At 46.4% G+C, this 19,360-nt stretch overlaps 1 protein-coding gene across 2 annotated transcripts in view; it reads right to left on the minus strand.

The window, feature by feature from the left end:
* Positions 1 to 19,360, minus strand: part of PITPNC1 (phosphatidylinositol transfer protein cytoplasmic 1) — a 254,872-nt gene that overhangs the window by 24,676 nt on the left and 210,836 nt on the right. The gene's annotated exons all lie outside the window — the stretch shown is intronic.

A 19,360-nucleotide genomic window follows, 5' to 3' on the forward strand; every position in this document is an offset into this window, starting at 1 on the left:
TGTGTTGATTTTTTGCGAGTCTGGTGTCATATCCACAGCTGCTGATTTCATCTAGTAAATCTCATCCATGGCCTATAATTAGGGATTCACTTTCAGAGAGCTGGAGGGAAGTACGGGAGAGGGATTTACCAAAGGACTCCTTTAATCAAAACTCAAGATCAGAAGCGAACATCCAGCTGAATACCTTTGAATGACAATGAGCAAAATAAATAGATAAACTAATACAATTTAAAAAATCAAACCACTGGGTCTTATCTGAAGTATTCTGGTCACTACAAACTTTCTGCCTTTTCCCCTCCCCCCCTATTTCTCCTCCCCACCTTCCCCCCAAATACTCATTCTTCTGGAAATTATTATCTTCAACCCTCATTCTCTCACTTGAGTTTATGAACATAAATATCTAAATTGCCCCATTCATACAGCACTCGATCTTTCTTACAACTTTTTTTAAAATTTTTTAATTTTCTAGTTTGTATTTCTTTCTATAGCTGCTATAGTATTTTTTAATTTTTAATAAATTTATTTATTTATTTTTGGCTGCATTGGGTCTTTGTTGCTGCGTGCGGGCTTTCTCTAGTTGCGGTGAGCGGGGGCTACTCTTTGTTGCGGTGCGCAGTCTTCTCATTGCATTGGTTTCTCTTGTTGCAGAGCACGGGCTCTAGGCGCGTGGGCTTCAGTAGTTGTGGCACACAGGCTCAGTAGTTGTGGCTCGAGGGCTCTAGAGCGCAGGCTTCAGTAGTTGTGGCGCACGGGCTTAGTTGCTCCGCAGCATGTGGGATCTTCCCGGACCAGGGCTCGAACCCGTGTGCCCTGCATTGGCAGGCGGATTCTTAACCACTTGTGCCACCAGGGAAGCCCTGGCCTATTTTAAAAGGACATAAAATTTGACTTTAGTGTGACTGAGAGATTATGCATCTCCAAACTCTTGCTGGATCCCAACCCGGTGCAATCAGAAAACACAGTGAAAGTTCTCTGTAGTGGGTTGGTGACCCCCCCACACCAAAAGATATGTCCAAGTCTTCATCCCTAGTACCTATGAATGAGATCTTCTTTGGGAAAAAAGGTCTTTGCAGATGTAATGAAACTAAGGCTCTAGAGACGAGCTCATCCTAGATTAAGAGGGTGGGCCCTAAATCCAATAACAAGTGTCCTGATAAGGGACAGAAAAGAAGACACAGAAAGGAGGCCATGTGAAGTTGGAGGCAGAGGTTGGAGATATGCAGCCACAAACCACAGAACTCCTGGAGCCGCCAGAAGCCAGAAGAGGCAAGAAAGGATTCTTCCCTAGAGCCTCACCGTCACTAAGAACTTCTGTCCTCCAGAACTGTGAAAGAAACCTCTGGGGGTGAGGAGTACGGTTAAATCCCCAATGCTTCTGATCAAATCAGTCTTGGGTGGGGTCCATGCATCCAGGATTTCAAAAGCTCCCCAGGTGATCCAAACATACAGCCAAGATTTAACCACTACCGTAAGGTGCAAATGTCATCTCTGTGCTCCACACGAGGAGCCTGAAGCTCAGAGGCGATTGCTGACTTACCCACAGTTCTCCAGGCCTCAAGCTCAGGTCAACCTGACTCCCAGACCTGGGCTCCCTGCTCCTAGACCATGTGGATTCTCATCTGAAATTCTGGCACAATCTGTCAGAAGGGGCTTCAGTCTCCTCATCTGCAGGATGGTGTTAATACTAATTCCCTTGTGGGACTGTTGCAAGGCTTAACTTGGATAATGTCGGTGAAGTCCCCAGCCCAACACCCAACAGGTGATGCATGATATACAGGAGATATCCCAGGGCTTTAAGAAGCACATGATACTGAAACATCCTTAAGAGATTTCAATTTCCTCAAATCTCAGCTCCTCAGAAGAAAGGCAGCAGGAATATCTTAAGTGCTGCAGGATTATCTTTACTTTATTGTTATCCTGTGGTTGAGTGTATAGAAAAATAAGTGCCAAAAAATATGGCTGCCCACCATAATGCTGGTGTTCTTGTGTCAGTGAGAGGCAGGGTGGGCATTTCCATTTTCTGGAAGCTGTCACCTGTCAGTGTCCATTAAGTATGGTGGTGGAAGAAATCCCAAGAAAAGGGTTTTTGCTTATTGGACTCTAATGACTAGGTTCTGGGCCAAGGACAAATGATAGTCTTCAATCTTAGAATCAATTCCTTTCCCTCTTTCTCTTATGTTTCAGGAACACTGTTCCAAGTTGACAAAGCAGAGAGCAAAGCAGATTGCCCTACTGTAGGCTGATCCCTTAAAGGAAGGGATTTTACTGATTTCACCAAGGTTCTGGAACCACATAGGGGCACACAAAGGAGCTGGTCCATCCAAGCTGGGAGCTTCCCTGGCAGGTGGACACACTGGGCAGCTATCTCCCCATGTCAGGATGGGCCAGCCTTGAAACCAGATAACTTCGAGCATCTCAGGCGTTATATAAAAGCCTTCCTCCTGAAGAGTTGAGAACGACACAGAGATAAATGCAATCCTTTCCTTCCAGTAATCATCCAAGCTAGGGTGGAGCTTGTTTCCCTAACGGGGAGCCTAGCTGTGTAAGTCTGCTAGAGCTATCATAACAAAGTACCACCCACTTAACAGCCACTTTGTGGTAAACCACCCACAAACTGGGTGGCTTAACAGAAATTTATTGTCTCACGGTTCTGGAGGCTAGAAGTCTCAGATCAAGGTGTCAGTAGAGCAGGTCCCTTCTGGGGCTTGTAAAGGAGAATCTGTTCCATGCCTCTTTGCTAATTCTGGTGGTTTGGTTTGCTGGGAATTCTGGTGTTCCTTGACTTGTAGATGTACACCCCGGTCACATGGCGTCCTCCCCGTGTGTCTTCACATCGTCTTCCTTCTGTGCATGTCTGTCTCTGTCTCTAAATTTCCCCCTTTCGTAAGGACACAGTCATATTGGATTAGAGAGCACTGAACCTCATTTTCATTTGATTACCTCTGTAAAGACCATATTTCCAAGTAAGGTCACACTCTCAGGTACTGGGGGTCAGGACTTCAACATATCTTTTTGTGGGGAACCAGGCCAACCTCTAACACCAAGTCAGAGAGGTTTTCACAAGGGAAGTCTTCTAGATTACCCTGTAACTCTTCCACAGCTTGTTCACCTACTCGGTCAATGCTCTTGCCTTGAGGACTCTGCCCAGCAGCTGGCTAGCTGGGAACGCACCAGGCTGCAAGTTCCTCCAGCTGGGGGGCTTCTAAATTCACCCCCAGTGAGAGCTCTGGCTCTGGATCCTATCGGTGCTCCCCAGGCTTGGCAGATGGCAACTTGGACCCTTGTCATTAAAGCCCATCTTTACGGAGGGAGCCGCACTGGTGCCAGGGCTTCTCCCCGGGGCCAGATGGACCTCGCTGGTCACACTTCCTTCCGCGCGGGCGCATCTTCTTTAGAAGGCTTCCTCTTTCCTCTCCCCGGGGTCAGTCACACCTTCAAATTTCATCCATCTCGCACTTGGACAAAGCAGAACAAAGGTGATGCTAAGGGCTTTGATTAGTGCAGCCCATGTGAAACTGTGTCCCTGGGTTTGTCAGGATCAGTCTCACACCTGGGAGGTGCCAGGAGAAACCCGCAGGAGATCTCAACCTGGCTGGAGCACAGCTTGCATCTCAGAGGCAATATTATTAGCCAACGTTCACTGAGATATAAAGTCTCCGTGATTAATTACGCTTTCAATTTGAACCACAAAGGACTATAGCCAACAGGGGCGTGCCCTGTTAACTGAAATTAGAAGTCTTTGATAAATGTTAAATGAAAAGGGGCTAAGCAGTAACTGGCTAGGAATTACTATATTATGTAACCATAATGCTCAGCCCTCAAATAGAGATGAACTAACCAATCTGAAAAATATCAGATTTTTTCCTGCATTCAGGAACTTTTCCTGATGACTCCAAGGTGGTATTATTCTCATTCCCCTTCAATGAATGGCCGTTTCAACCAGCTAAAATTTAGCCGCAAATTTGGACCAACATTTCTTAAACCTGAATCCTAAAAGGGATATGCATAAAAATTAAAGTGCTTTCAAAGAAGCTAGTCCCAACAGACCACATATTAAAGGATCCCATTCATATGAAGCGTCTAGAACAGGGAAATCTACAGAGATAGGAAGATTAGTGATTGCCTAGGGCTGGGGTGGGATTGAGGATAAAAGACTAGGGGGTGTGATAGCTAACGCATACAGGGTCTCTGGGACTTCCCTGGTGGCGCAGAGGTTAAGAATCCGCCTGCCAATGCAGGGGACACGGGTTTGAGCCCTGGTCCGGGAAGATCCCACATGCCTGTGGAGCAACTAAGCCAGTGCGCTAAAACTACTGAGCCTGCGCTCCAGAGCCCATGAGCCACAACTACTGAGCCCGCTCACTTAGTGCCCGTGATCCGTAACAAGAGAAGCCACTGCAATGAGAAGCCCACGCACCACAACCCTGCTCTCAGCAACTAGAGAAAGCCCGCGCGCAGCAACGGAGACCCAACACAGCCAAAAATAAATAAATAAAAAAAAATAAAATTCATACAGGGTTTCTTTACTGGGTTGATGAACATGTTTTAAATTTGACTGTGGTGATGGTTACGCACATCTGTGAAAGTACTAAAATCCACTGAATTCTACACTTTAAGTGGGTGAACTGTATGGTATGTGAGGTAGGTCTCATAAAGGTGTTAAAAAAAAAAAAAGCCAACAGCACTAAGGAGCTTTCATCACAGTGCACTTGAGAACTGGCCAAAAACTTTACTTAAAAGGTCACCTGCTATGCATCAGCTTAAAAAAAAAAAAAAAAAAATCCCAAATGCAAATTGTAGCCAGAAGCAGCCAATTCTTGCTTTGTTAGCAGTTAATACCTAAAGTGCTATTTTTAAAGCATTTGCTCTTGGCACTAGCGTGTACTGCAAACACGGAGTGATCTGTTGGTCCTCTGCAAAGCAACTCTTAAAGGAGCTTGACTCAGAAGGTGTGTGTGACATGTAGAAAGGCAGAGAGAAAGGTGGCTGGGCAGGGGGAGTGTTTTGGTGGGTGTTCTGAGCCCTTCTCGGTTCTAATTCAGGGCCGGGAGAACTCAAAACTCTACCTGAAGAAGAGGAAGATTAAAATGGAAAATTTGAGTACAAACCACAAAACCATTGACTAGTCAGCAGCCTCTAGCCCTGAGGGTGACCACTGGTGATGCCTTTTAGGGGGGGGCGGGGAGGAGACGAAGGCAAAAGAGAACCCTGAGAGAGGTGGTCAGGAGAAAGTGGAGGATGGAAGGAGGGGGAAGTCGCCACACTAGCTAATGTTCATCAAATGCTTGCTGGGTACCAGAGCCCGGGTCAAGCACTTCAGATATGCTCTCTCATTTAATCTTTGTGGTATAAGAAATATACGTGAGGTGACTCAGGGTGCAGCCCTTAGATAGCCTCACGATGGGGCTGGTTCCCAGAAAGATCAAGGGCTTAGACCGCTGACCTCTGGGGAAGGGAGAAGAGGGAGGCTGGCGATTGAAATATACAAATTCTTGACAGTGAGATCTGGAGAGCTTCCAGGTTGGTGAACACATCACTGTGCTGGGGCGGGGGGGGGGGGTGGTGGTGGTGGTGGTGGTGGTGGGGTGGTGGTGGTGCAGTGGGCATGCCTGGAGAGGACGTGCAACCTTGTACCTCCCTCCCTCATCCTTTGCCCTGTGCATCGTTTCCTTTTGGCTGTTCCTGAATTGCACTCTTTCTAAAAAACTAGTAAATGTTCGTTTGTTAAACATAAGTCAAGTGGTTTCCTGATTTCTGTGAGCCTTCCCAGCAAATTCTCGAACGTGAGGTTGACTTTGTGGGAAGGAGTTAATACTAGTTAATACTGGTTAATGTGGTGGCCCTGGACTTGTGACTGGCATCTGAAGTGGGCGTGGTCTTGTGGGACTGAGTCCTTGAACTTGTGCTATGTGATGCTAAAGCCAGGTAGTGTCAGAACTGAAGTGAATTGTTGACACCGGGTTGGTATCAGAGAATTGGAGAATTTGTGGGTTTCAGGGCAAACACCCTGGAATTCTCCTGACTACAAAACTCTAAAGTAGTACATTATCTTCATTTCGTATAATGTCCAAAGGAACGTCCCCATCCTATTCCCAGACTCACTCTCCACAGCTCCATCTGAGCCCTTGCCATGGGCTCCTTCCACAAGCCTCCTCCTTCAGAAATCTCCAGATGGGCAGCAGGCATCAATCAATCTCTATGTTCCCCTATGAACTCCTGGGGCCACTTTGCAGCCTCGCCCCAGTCTCCCTGGATGGCGGAGCTGCGTGTGGACCTGCAGGTTCGCAGCTCAGCAAATAGTCAGCCTTTTTTTTTTCTTTTGCAGATGCTCCAGTTTCTGTAATTAATTCTCTTGGAATTCTCCCGTCACATGGCTTTGGGGTTAGGCAATAAGTGTACCCCCAATGATTCTGAGAACTCCCCTCCCCCATCTTCAAATACAGACTAGGAATGGAGGGGAGATGGATGATGGGTGCCATGGCGAAAGGGCCAGCTGGGCCGTCTGGGCCAGCCCTGGGGAGTCCCTGGCCTCAGTGATGAGCGGCTGCCCAGGGAATGTGGCGTTGTAACTCCTCTTTGTCCCCAGCTTTGGGCCTGGTTCCCAATTTCAGAGCAACAAGAGGCGGCTCCCTAATATCCTGTTACATGAAGCTACTCTGTTCCTTTTGGCACAGATATGACTATATTTTCAAGATCACCTCTAATCAAAACCAATAAAGTTATTCAAAGACCCACTGGAGAGAACCCCGCCTTATGTTGTGTGACAGTGAGAGGCTAGGCACCAGCATCCTAATAGCCAGGGAGCCAATCTCTTCCCAGAAAGGAGGGCGGTTAGGACCTGGCTCCATTGGCAGACTCTGAGCTGGGACTTCGTGTTGTGGACTGTCCCTGCTCACTCTGATCTTAGCTGTGCTGTTTGGACACAGGCTATGAAGCATTAATAACCGTATCATATATCCATACTGAGGATATACAATTTTGCCCACAGATAGTGTAAGTTTCTGAAATCAAAAGCTGATAACAGGGGCTTCCCTGGTGGCGCAGTGGTTAAGAATCCACCTGCCAATGCAGGGGATATGGATTCGAGACCTGTTCCGGGAAGGTCCCACATGCTGCGCAGCAACTAAGCCTGTGCGCCACAACTACTGAGCCTGCGCTCTAGAGCCTGCGAGCCACAACTACGGAAGCTCATGTGCCACAACTACTGAAGCCTGCGCGCCTAGAGCCCATGCTCCGCAACAAGAGAAGCCACTGCAATGAGAAGCCCTCGCATCGCAAAGAAGAGTAGCTCCCCCCCCTCGCGGCAACTAGAGAAAGCCCGTGTGCAGCAACGAAGACCCAATGCAGCCAATCCATCAATCCATCAATCAATTAAAAAAATTTTTTTTAAAAAGCTGATAACAGACTAAGAAATATTCTCGATGAGTTGCAACATGGCAACAGTGATCAGCACTGGATTAACTGTCCCTGAATCTAGTTTGCCCCTCATGTATGGTATTGTTTTGGGAAACTTGGACCTCCAACTTGTTGAACAGAAACTGGGACAGAGATAGTCAATAAGCCAATCACTCTGTATTTGAAGGCAATAAAGGATTTCCATTTTTAAAGCTGGAATAGATTTCAAACTGATCTTAGCTTTAGAACTCATTTTGTTTTCCCAGATGTAATTATTATTTGGAATCCCAACATATAAAGAAGGTAAAAATGATGAGTGGATTCCTTGGACTGTTTCAATCTTCATTGTTTGACACAATATATGTCACTGTTTACTGGGCTCAGAAGCACCTCTGTGGGGCCCGAGGTTCTGTGGAGCAGAACTGAGTGGGGGACCAAAAAAGCTTTGCAATGAGACACGCGTGGGTTTGAATTTCTGCTCCAGCGACTACTACCTGTGTGAACCTGGGCAAGTTATTTAACTCCAAGACTGCTGAGGGGATGATAAAAATGAGAAAAGGAATGTTTCCTAAACTGGTGTCTGTGGGTGTATTCTTTGGGGGCTATGACTTTTATTTTTTCTTTAACGGGTTCCTGTATTACTCTGCTGTGGGATGGCCACGTTTTGTTTTTTCCAGACCAGGTTTGTTTTGGCCAACCCACTATTTTCTAGAATGTTCACAAGGAGGAAAACTTTCCTAAAAGATGGGGAGTCGACTTCCATCAGATCATTAAACCTAAGGAGGGTAACCAAGGGACTGGAAAGGCCCTTCCTCTTACTTACTCTGTCTTTCCCTAAGATCCTCCATTCATATGGTCAGTGAGACTCCGGGTTAACGAATTACATTTTAGGAGGAAACAAATTTCCTAGAGTGCTTTATAAAGACAGACAACAGTGTTTGTAACTTCAGCTTTGCCTGAAGGGGCCAGCTTGGTGGGGGAGGAGAAGCACAATCTTTGGGGTTTGAATCAAGGCTTCCTGAAACGTCAGCAAGCTACTTAGACTCTCTGAGCCTCAGTTTCCCTATCTATAAAATGGAAACAATATCTATTCTACTGAATGGTTAGCATTAAATGATATAACTGAATAAAATAACTTAGCAATGACCTTTCTTTTTCTCAAAAGTTAGTTCCTGTCCCTCTAAAGTCAGGTTTAGTAATTCTGTGAGAAATCTGTTGAAACGTATAAGGCCCAAGTTAATGAGCTGATAATTCTATGTCTTTCTTTGGGTCCCTTAACAATTAAAAAAAAGATGAAGACAAGCTACTAAATAGCACCTATTCTTTCCTGGATATTTTTGGAGCAGAAGCTGAACAGTTGTACTTGGAGTCTGAAACAATGGAAGTGGAGGAGAGAATCACTAGGTCAGGTCTTATTTCTCAAGAGAAAAAAATATCACTTCCATCATCCCAGAGTCACAGCCCTAGATTCTTAGAGCTAGTTGGGAAAGGGCTTGGGCAAGATCTAGCCAGAGGATCTGACGGACACTGATTACGGTCTTCAATGAAAGAAAATAAATTTGGATGAGGGTCGATCCTAAGCCAGCCCCCAACTCAGCAGCAACTTAGGAGAAAACTGCACAAATGTATATTATAAAAATACTGTTGGTTGGCAAGGAAGGCATTGAGTATGACTCTACAGATGACAGATGGTATCAGATTCTCAACAGATGGAATGAAAATCAAAGGTATTGACCCCTCCCTCGGTAGGGGATTGGGCAGTCTTCCAGGCTTACATTGCTGTTTCCTTTCGCCTCTACAAAATTAAGTAACAATAAAATGGTTTTAGAATGTGAACACTGTAAATCGACCTTGCTTAGGCAGAGCTTCCCTACCTTGAATGGATAAACAGGTGTGACAAGGTCCGGGTCCCCTTTGCCCCTGGGTGAGCAGACTGGGCCTCCTGACCCTGGGGGGTGGTCCTCTGTGACCAGGAGCTCCCTGACATGCCAATCAAAACCGATCATTTTCTATGTGCATATCATGGCATGAAAAATGTTGGGAAGCTCTCCTCTGAGGTTTTCCCCCAAACGTGATGCATTCATACACAGATCCTTGGGTCCCACCTTACTGCATCTGGTTTGGTAGGTCCAGAGAGGGTCCCAGGCATCTGCACTTTTTTAAGCTCCTAAGGTGATTCTAATCTGATCTGGGAACTCTGCTCTAAGGGACAGGAAGTCCTGGTGTTTTAATAAGGCAAAAAATAGCAGGGGCTGATGTAGGTGGCAAGCTGTGGATTTAATGCCTGTTTTCTTGAACGTACAGATGGAGGTTCTCCATGAGATGGGACTGAAGAAGAGCTTGGTTATATCTGTTCACTTCTGGCTGAAAGCCTTTCCTTTGGATCCCGCTTCCTTCTTTTAAAGTCTTAACTATTATTCTTCTAAAATACACCTGGTAAAAGGCTTGTGGTAGACAGCTGATAAAATGCCCAAACTGCCTTGGGTAGCATCCTGGGACTCCAGTGCTACAGACTGCCCCAGGTTGGCACAACAAACAGTAAATGCAACCTCTAAGGTTTCTTAGGGGTGAAGTATAAGAGGCACATGCCAGTCTGAATTCAGGTTAAACAATAACAGAAGCAATACGAACACATTTTTTAAAAGGTCTCAGCAGTACAAATGGCTCCATTTTCTGAAGGATCTTGCTGTACCTGCAGCAAATTCTGTCATCTTGTGGACTGGAGTGATTGAAACCAACCCTGTGCTTCTCTTCTGCATTCATGCCAACAAGTAAAAAGCAATATGCAAACAAACTCCCAGAGCCCCACTCATGGCAGCCACTTTCCAAAGACACTTGGGGGACTTCCCTGGCTTTGCCTTCCAATGCAGGGGATGCAGGTTCGATTCCTGGTCGGGGAGCTAAGATCCCACATGCCTCGTGGCCAAAAAACCAAAACATAAAAAACAGAAGCAATATTGTAACAAATTCAATAAAGACTTAAAAAAAATGGTCCACATCAAAAAAAAAAAATCTTAAGAAACAAAGACACTTGGTTTCTACTGAGCAACCATCCCAGCGACACATCTGCAGATCTCAATGCCAGTGTCAAAGCAGGGAGAAGGGAACATTTATTAAATGCTAACTGTGTGCCAGTACTGTGCATTTTAATGCTTTGCCTTTCATCACATCGTCTCATTGCATCTCATCTCATCTCTCCATATCCATCCACTCATTTGAACGGAGGAAGAGATTCAAGATGGTGAATCATCATTGGTGCTGATGAAGTGCAATGGCTGTGATCACCTGGGAGGCCTCCCAAAGCCTGAGCCCCTTAGTACATTAGGGTTGAGCTCCGTCTACTCAAGGAAAGCATGGGCTGGGAATCCCCATCCGTGAGTTCTAGAGGTTATCTTTCGCACAGATCCCTCTTCAACAAGCCCAATTGTTTCTCCCTTCAATGGATGTTTTGCTTGGTTGAATCCTCCCTTTTGGGACATGGGGCCATTTCCCCAAAGGCTCTTTCTATTGACTCAATGACCCAGCACCACAATCAGCAACTCCACTCCTGGCAGAGACTTAGAATCTCTGGTTTTGATCTGATATTTAGGAATTCATTTGCCTCAGTTTTGTTTGATTCACATGGTTTGGCATTTCACTACCCAATCCAATTGGTAAGATTTGGAACTGCTATTCTGGGCACCGAGCTCTGGGGAACCTCATTCATGAAAACTATTGCAGCAGTTTAAGTTGGTTATTTTTCCCCTTGAAAAATTAAAAAAACAAAAATCCTTTCTCTAGGGTGGAGTTGGGCACTAACGTTTTCCTAGTACTCCCAATAAAAATTGGCTTTGCTCACACATTGCAGTAGCTCCACGTGATTAGGCCAAAATAACAGTAGTGGTTTTAAACACCAGCACTAGGCGTGGTATTTCAGTAAGACTTGGGGACCCAGCTTTCTTTTACTTGGAAGAAATGAGAACTGAAAGAGAGTACCTATTTGTTATTGGTCTAAAAATGACGCAGCCAGGGTTGTTGAAGACTGAACTACTGTTTAGTGCCCTGTTATTTCCAAAAGTTTCTTTTCATTAACAAAGTTTTATTGCTGCCAATATGGCTGAAGGTGATTTGTTCACGAAAAGAGGTAGCAGAAGAAGGAGACAAGTAAGTTGATGAGTTACAGGGTTCTAAACCTCTTGGTGTCCAGCGGTCTGCCCTCACCACCGCCCCCCCCCCCCGCCCCCTGAGAAAGTCAGTTTCTCTGGTGTGGTCACAAATTGAGACGCCTTGCAAGGTGGCTGGTGACCCTGCTTTGAAAGTTCTCAGCTACTTGCAGAATAAAAGCCAAATTCCTTGGCTTGACATTGGAGGCTCTTCTTTTCTGCCCCGGTTACTCACTGACCCTTGAACGTGCAGCGGAATTCCCTACCTTTTCACCGCCTTTGCTCTCACTCAGTACACTGCCTTTCCAATCTCACTTCTTCAAAATTCAGTGTGTTCCCACACAAGTGTGGATCAGAGAGTCATTTAATATAGCTTTGGAGTGGGGGGCAATTTGGCTATATCTAAAAAGATTTAAACCCACATGCCCACTGACACAACAATTTCACTTTTAGAACTTATTCTACAGAAATATTAAAACTATGCCAAAAAAATATACAGCATGAGGGTGTTGCCTGAAGTACTATAATAGCAAAAGAATGGAAACACTCTAAACGTCCACCAAATGGAGAATGGCATAACCATACACTGGCACATCATACAGTCATTACGAAGTCTGCTAGAGAGACGTGTCCTGCCCCAGAAAGACGGCAAGCTTATATCGTTATTGAGAAAATGCATGTTGCAAAGTTGCATCGTGTGAGCTCATTTTTATAAAATAATGTCATGTATGCGTTATGTTTAATTATAAGCCCCATAAACACCAACTTTAACAACGCCTAACTTGGGACTTCCCTGGTGGTGCAGTGGTTAAGAATCCGCCTGCTGGGCTTCCCTGGTGGCACAGTGGTTGAGAGTCCGCCTGCCGATGCAGGGGACACGGGTTCGTGCCCTGGTCCGGGAAGATCTCACATGCCACAGAGCAACTAAACCCATGCGCCACAACTACTGAGCCCGCGAGCCACAACTACTGAGCCCGCGAGCCACAACTACTGAAGCCCACGCGCCTAGAGCCCATGCTCCTCAACAAAGAGAAGCCACCGCAATGAGAAGCCCGTGCACCACAAAGAAAAGTAGCCCCCCACTCACCGCAACTAGAGAAAGCCCGTGTGCAGCAATGAAGACCCGATGCAGCCAAGAAAAAAAAAGTTCTTCTTCCAATGGCTTTCCTTCTCATCTATTGCTCCGGCCACTTCCAGAGGCCACCACGTGCTTCCCTCTCTAATAGCACTGGCCTCATGGAGACCCTGTGAAGGGAGAGGCGCAGGGCCCTGCGATGCAGCAGCTACTGGAGACCCTTCCACTGACTATCTCCTTGCAGGCTTTCTGTGCCAGCTTTGGAGGCTATCACTGGGGAGCACTTTGGTGGTGGAGGCTTCGCCCCACACCAGTGGGCGCAGACAGTTCTTATTATCCCAGAGGTGCCCAGCGCCGCCAAATTGGAACCCATCACCAGACAGCTGCATTATTCTCAGAAAGAAGCAGATGGACGGAGGGAAAAGGGAAAAAAAATGACAATAACAGCACAACAACAAACTGAACTCCACAGTGGACCCCAGCAGGAGGCAGCTGTGTTAAATCTGGCCATTTGGAGATAACTGAAAAATTTTTTTTTTTTTGATAACTGAAAAATTTGACCACCCTCAACCATCAAGATATAGACCGACATGAAAATATTCTTAATTTGAGGGAACAGAGTGGTTTGGATGAAGCACTTTGTACTGAAGGGTACAGCTGAGTATGACAGTATTTACTCATTTCATCTCTCTGTTCCCTTTCTGGGGCCTGTTGTACTTAGCAAACAGCATTTAATCTCTTACCCTTGACAGTTACTGGAAAAGTTAGATGTATCTCTTTGTTCGCTTCTCTCTCCCTTAAGAGAGAATTCAGCAGATATTTAGATCGGGTGTGACCAATGAACTGGCTTGTAAGGATTCCTTAGTTCAGGAAAACTCTATAATCCAGGGGGCCTGGAGGCTGAGTTCCAAAAGAGTCCCCTCGTCACCCAACTCAAAGGGAAAGCTCTAAATCAAATCCTGCCTAAAAACTTGCCTGGTACTCTCCTACCTTCAAGCATACCACTTCAGGGGTACTTGCTTCTGAGACAGTCTCACATTCTCCTTCATTGCTACCCGAGTTCAAAACGTTGGAAATTTCCCTGATTTCTCCATTAGAATTATTATGCTTTATTTAACACTGGTAAAATGGAGACCTCTTTTACATCTTGCAAAATGAAGAGAAAGAGGAATTTCCTTTTTTTCTTAAAAAAAAAACAAAGGATCCAGTTCAAAGGGTAGTGGAGACTAGACACGATTATGGCCTTTGTAGCCCCAGTGCCTAGCACAGAGCCTGGTACACAGTAAGCACTTAATAAATGCAAACGAAAGAAATTAATGAGTCTTGCTTCTAATAGGTTTTCCTGCATTTCCTGTCCTTGGATTGGCCTACAGCAGAGTTTCTCGACTTTGCCGCAGTTGGCATTTCGGGCTGGGTAATTCTCTGCTGTGGGGCTGTCCTGGGCATCGCAGGATGTTTATAGCAGCATTCCTGGTCTCTGCGTACTAGATGCCGTAGCAAACAACCCCTTGCCAGTGGTGACAATCGAAAATACCTCCAGACGTTGCCAGATGACCCCTGGGGAGCAAAACTGGCCTTAGTTGGAAACCACTGGTCTATAAACTCCCCTTTGCTTTACATAAATCAATGAAGATTTTTAAAAAACAAAGCACAACACATCCTCTACTTCTAAACTTCCTCTCCCAGAAAATGACATTTCTTTTTTCTTTTTCCCCCTTTCTACTCAAGGCTGAACATTTAGAAACTGCGTATGACTCCACATTCGTGTCTCTGGGGGGGAGCTGCGGGGACAGACCCCTGGAAGGCCACTAGAGATGCCACTTTTTCTGGTCCCTCTTGATCTTGTAATGGAAGCTGAACCTTAAAAACGACTGCAGTGAATCCAGGAGGAAGAGCACTGGACTTGGGCCAACACCAAAGGCCTCTGAGTTAGAGCTCCCTAAGCCTGACTTTTGGAGACTGTCCAGGCTGGACCAGTCCTGGAGGCTGGGTGTTGAGATTTGTTCCTGCATCGCAAATGGCCAACTCAGCTTTGCAGGTGTGGGCTCACTGCCCGTGTCCTCTGAGGGCATGCTACAACTGATCGGCCTGAGTTCCTCCTTCCTGGGTTGGGATTTTCACCTTGAAATTCTGGCAGAGCATCAGAGGGATGGGCACCTTGGCAGAAGAAAGAACGCACGTATCGACCACATAACAAGTACAACCTGCTCAGACACTGGCTTCTCTTCGTCTTTGCTGCTTGGGTGGTGCTGATGTGACTTGATGCAAAGAGCTTCATGATTCTAATGGGGGCAGGGCCTTGGTGGGGCCCTGTGGAGGTGCACCTGGAGGTGCTCTCTGGGCCCGAGAAATCACACTGTTTTCTTTTTTTTTAAACAATGCAGTGCTGCCCTGTGGAGTCCTGCCACAGATAGGAGAGAAAAACTTGAGATTAAGAGGTTCTTGGGAGCTGCAGCTTAGGCCCCTGATGTGGCTGGGAAACAACGGCACCACAAAATGAGAATAAAGAGAGCGCTGGGCTGAGCTACCGGCCGATGCTGAGTCTCCGGAGTCCTTCTGAAACTCTGCTTAGTGGGGGCCCTTGTGCCACCAGGCAGAGGGCACCCAGCGGAAAACTTCCAGCTCTGGTCGCCTTAGTGAGAGAGGCATTCTTGCCTCATGTGGTTCGGAGGTTTCCAGTTCCCTGCTTCGGCCTGGATGGAGTGAGTGAGTGAGAGTGTGAGTGTGAGTGTGAGTGTGAGTGTGTGTGTGTGTGTGTGTGTGTGTGTGTGTGTGTGTGTGTGTGTGTGTGTCACGGCAGCTGAGTGGTGACCCAGATAACCCTGGTCTGAATGCATAAGCCTCTAAGTCTCAGAATAGACTGAGCCCACCAGCATTTCAGCTTTAATATATATATAAGGAACTCTGCTTCACTACTGTGAGCTTAATGGCCACAAATGCATTTTCATTGATAGCGCCTGCTCCGAAATTGTCACTGCTAGAAGGAAAAAATAAAGCCCGTGGCTTTCACTCATTCATTCAACAACCGTTTTGTGAGTGGCTGCTATGTGCTGGTTCTGTCCTAGCTGCTGGGGAATGGTGATGAAGACGACAACCCTTGTCTTCGTGGAGCTCAGGGTATAACTGTGAGCTAGCACGAGCCAGCATGATCTAGAAGCCACAGACCAGAATCCTTGCTGCCAGTGGGTAGGGAGTGGGGTGCCCAGGAGAGTCCAAAGAGGAGAAGTCACATTTGAGCTGAACTCTAAAGAGTAATGACTAGAAGCTTCCAAATTGAGAGGAACAGAGGTGGGGAGGGCTGGAGGGGAGAAGGCAGAGGACCATGCTAAGGGGACCAGGCTTTTAAGCAGAAAATGACAAGGTCAGATTTCATTTTAGAAGGAAATTCTTGTGGCAGGGAGGAGGATGTTAATTATTTACAGTGTGCAGAGGAGAAATGTATTTGGAAGTGGTTTGCCTTCTGAATCGGTTGTTTCCCTTATTCTCTGTCCCTGGCTACTGACACACAACCTAAACAGCCTAGGACACTCACTTCTCTCCCTTCTGGTAGGCTCATACTGCAGTGTGGATTCTGGAAGTCCAATGATGGTGGGTTTAGGTCATAAGGGAGTCCCACGGAACATACTTTTCCTATTATTTTATTGCAGGCTCCCAAGTCTGCCTTTTCCTCTGTGGTCTAACTGCCAGGGCGAGTGAGAAAAAATTCTACCTGTAATGTAGGCTGGCGATCGTTTGGGAAGCAGGGCTTGACAGAGTGTGCAGGGCTGAGCCCTCTGGGGCCCCCTTCCTCCACATCCATTAAGTAAGACTCCAGGACAGGCAGGGGTGGCTCTGAGTGTGAGAGCTGAGTCCAGACCTCCATTCATCTCCAACGACCTTTACTTTCAGGGCAGGATTTCCCAGCCTTGGCATACTGACATTTGAGGGTCCATCACTCTTGTTGTGGCGGGCTGTCCTGTTCATTATAGGATGTGGTTAGTGGCTGGTAGCACTCCCAAGTTGTGACAACCAAAAATGTCTCCAGGGACTTCCCTGTTGGTCCAGTGGTAAAGAATCCACCTTACAATGCCGGGGTCGATCCCTGGTCAGGGAACTAAGATCCTACATGCCGCGGGGCAACTAAGCCCGAGCGCCACAACTACTGAGCTCTATGCCTCAACTAGAGAGCCTGCATGCCACAAACTACAGAGCCCATGTGCTCTGGAACCCGTGCACCACAAGTACAGAGCCCTCACGTCCTGGAGCCTGTGCACCACAACTAGAGAGGAGCCCACACGCCACAACAAAAGATCCCGCGTGCCTCAATGAAGATCCCGCGTGCCACAACTAAGATCTGACACAGCCAAAAATAAATAAATAAATAAATAAAAATCTTAAAAAAAAATGTCTCCAGACATTGTAAGCATCCTTGTGGGGCAAGATCGCCCCCAGTGGAAAACCACTGCTCTTAGAGACAGTTTTCCATTCTCATCTTATTTGATCTCTCAACAGCATTAAGCATAACCAATCCCTCTCCTCTCTTGAAACTTGCATTCCTTGGTGCTCTCTCCTTGTTTTCCTTCTAATTCTCTGGCCAATTCTTTGTAGATCCCTGGGGCCTCCTCATCCTCTTCCTGATCTCCAAATATTGCTGTCCTAAATTTAATGCTCGGACCCGAACCCCTTTCCCATTATACTGTACGCTTGCTCACTCTCATCCATCCTCAGGACTTTAAATTCTTCTATTTCCCAAATACTCTCCAATTTGTCTCCAGCCCAGATCTCTCATTTAAGCTCCAGACCCACTTCTATTTGTTCTAGATGTCTCACTGTCATCACAAAATCCATCCATCTTTCTCCAAAATCCACTCCTCTTCTCACCCCCATCTATCTGTTGCCCAAGCTGTAAACCTTAAGGTCACCCTGACTCTTCCTCTTCTCTCACCTTCACACCCAGTCCACGACCAATCCCTGTCAAGTCTCTCTTTAAAATATACCTCCAAGCCATCTGCTCCCAGCCCTCCACTTCAAGTTGCCATATAACTTCAATAATCAACAAGGTAGACAACTCCGATGACCTCAGTGGTTTCCTGACTTCCACTCTGCTCCCGGCCGGTCCCTTCTCCATCCAGAGCAATCTTTTAAAAGCACAAATCGGATCATATGATGTCCCAGCTTTAATTTCTTCGAAGGCATCCTACTGCATGTAAATAAAATCTAAGCGTCTTAACATGATCCCACCCTCTTTCCCAACCTCCCTTTGTGCCATTCTTCCTTCTGTTTCTGCTGCTGCAACCACACTGGCCTTCTTTTGTTTCCTTATAGGTAACACCTTGGGACTCCCATGCATGCTGTCACCTCCCCCTGGAGCACTGTCCCCCAGCTCTTTTCATCCTGCGGGTCCCAGCAGGCCATTTCTCCCTGAGCATCATTCCTGATCCCATCCTCTTAAATTCAGTTTCCCTATCGTGGTCTCTCCCTGCAAGCTTCCTTATGGCACCTGTGACTTTTACTCCATATGTGCTCATGTAGTTATTTCTTTGTTGTTTGGCTCCCCTGCTAGACACCCTCAGTGTCTCTTCTGTTCATTGCCACGTCCCCATCTAAATATTGTCTGTGACACTCAGTGAGTACTCAGTACATATTTACTGGATGAATGACTATTCCCCTCTCATTTCCTTGGTCAAACTGCATCTAGAAAAGAATATTTTATGACCCAGGAAAATGAATGACTGTGAAACATGAAAAAATGGTCCTTGAACATCTGTGTCAATGAGAAAAAGCTTTCCAGTGGTGGTTCTTGGGAGCACAATGCACAGGGAGATGAGTCAGGTACACGATGACTAGAAATGAGACGTGTTGATTTTGTCATTAGTGTTCCATATCTGTCCTAAGACTTTCCTCCGAATCAGAAGGGAACTCCCTGAGTGCCAGGCAGGACCACACCAAAGCTATCTAAGAGGAAGAGCTGAAATCAGTTCAGAGTTTTCTGGCAACGTTGCCTTTCTAGAAGGCTTGAGCTACCAAAGAGGCCAGGACGTCCAGGTAAGACAGCAGCCCCCCAGGCCCAAGGAGCCACAGAAGCGACGGGGCAACAGCTTCACCCAATGCACTGCATGATGCTTTGCACATCACTGAAGCCCCATAAGTACTGGTGGCCTTGAGATGAAACCACAGAAGTACCTCCTCTAAGACAAGGGGAGGCCAAGCTTCTCCTCTTGAGCAGGTCCACAGTTATACAGAGAGCATTTCATTTTGTTCTTCTGAAAATTCACAAGTGTGGTTGGCTGCAGAATGTAATGTAAATGGATGACGTTCAAAAGCTCATCCTTGAGTCCCACCAAGAGTAATTCACATCAGCCTCTCCCCGACTTTAAAGAGACAGCAGCTGCAGAGCCCATGCCTGCAATTAAGCAGCTAAGCATTTGCTAACATTGGGTTAGACTCTGATATCCAAACGAATCCCAAAAGGTGGAAGCAAAAAAAATCTGAACCACATTGGGAGCCCAGTGTGTGTCACGGTAGAATTCATTTTTACCGGGTTTATTTATTATGTCTTAAATCAGCCCTAACCAAGCTGAGGGAAGAGTTTCAAGGTCCATGTGTTACAGCTCAAGGACGAGACTGGGGCCCCAACTCCAAACATATTGTGATTGGCTGAATGTTGCTAAACAACAAAAATAGCCCAGCATCTGTTGTCATTGCAGGGCTGGGACGTTATTTCCAAGGGGGTCACCCAAGTTCCGTCAGCAGCCATTAATAAAATACT

Source organism: Tursiops truncatus, chromosome 20 (genome assembly GCF_011762595.2).
Source record: "Tursiops truncatus isolate mTurTru1 chromosome 20, mTurTru1.mat.Y, whole genome shotgun sequence".
Lineage (NCBI taxonomy): Eukaryota > Metazoa > Chordata > Mammalia > Artiodactyla > Delphinidae > Tursiops > Tursiops truncatus.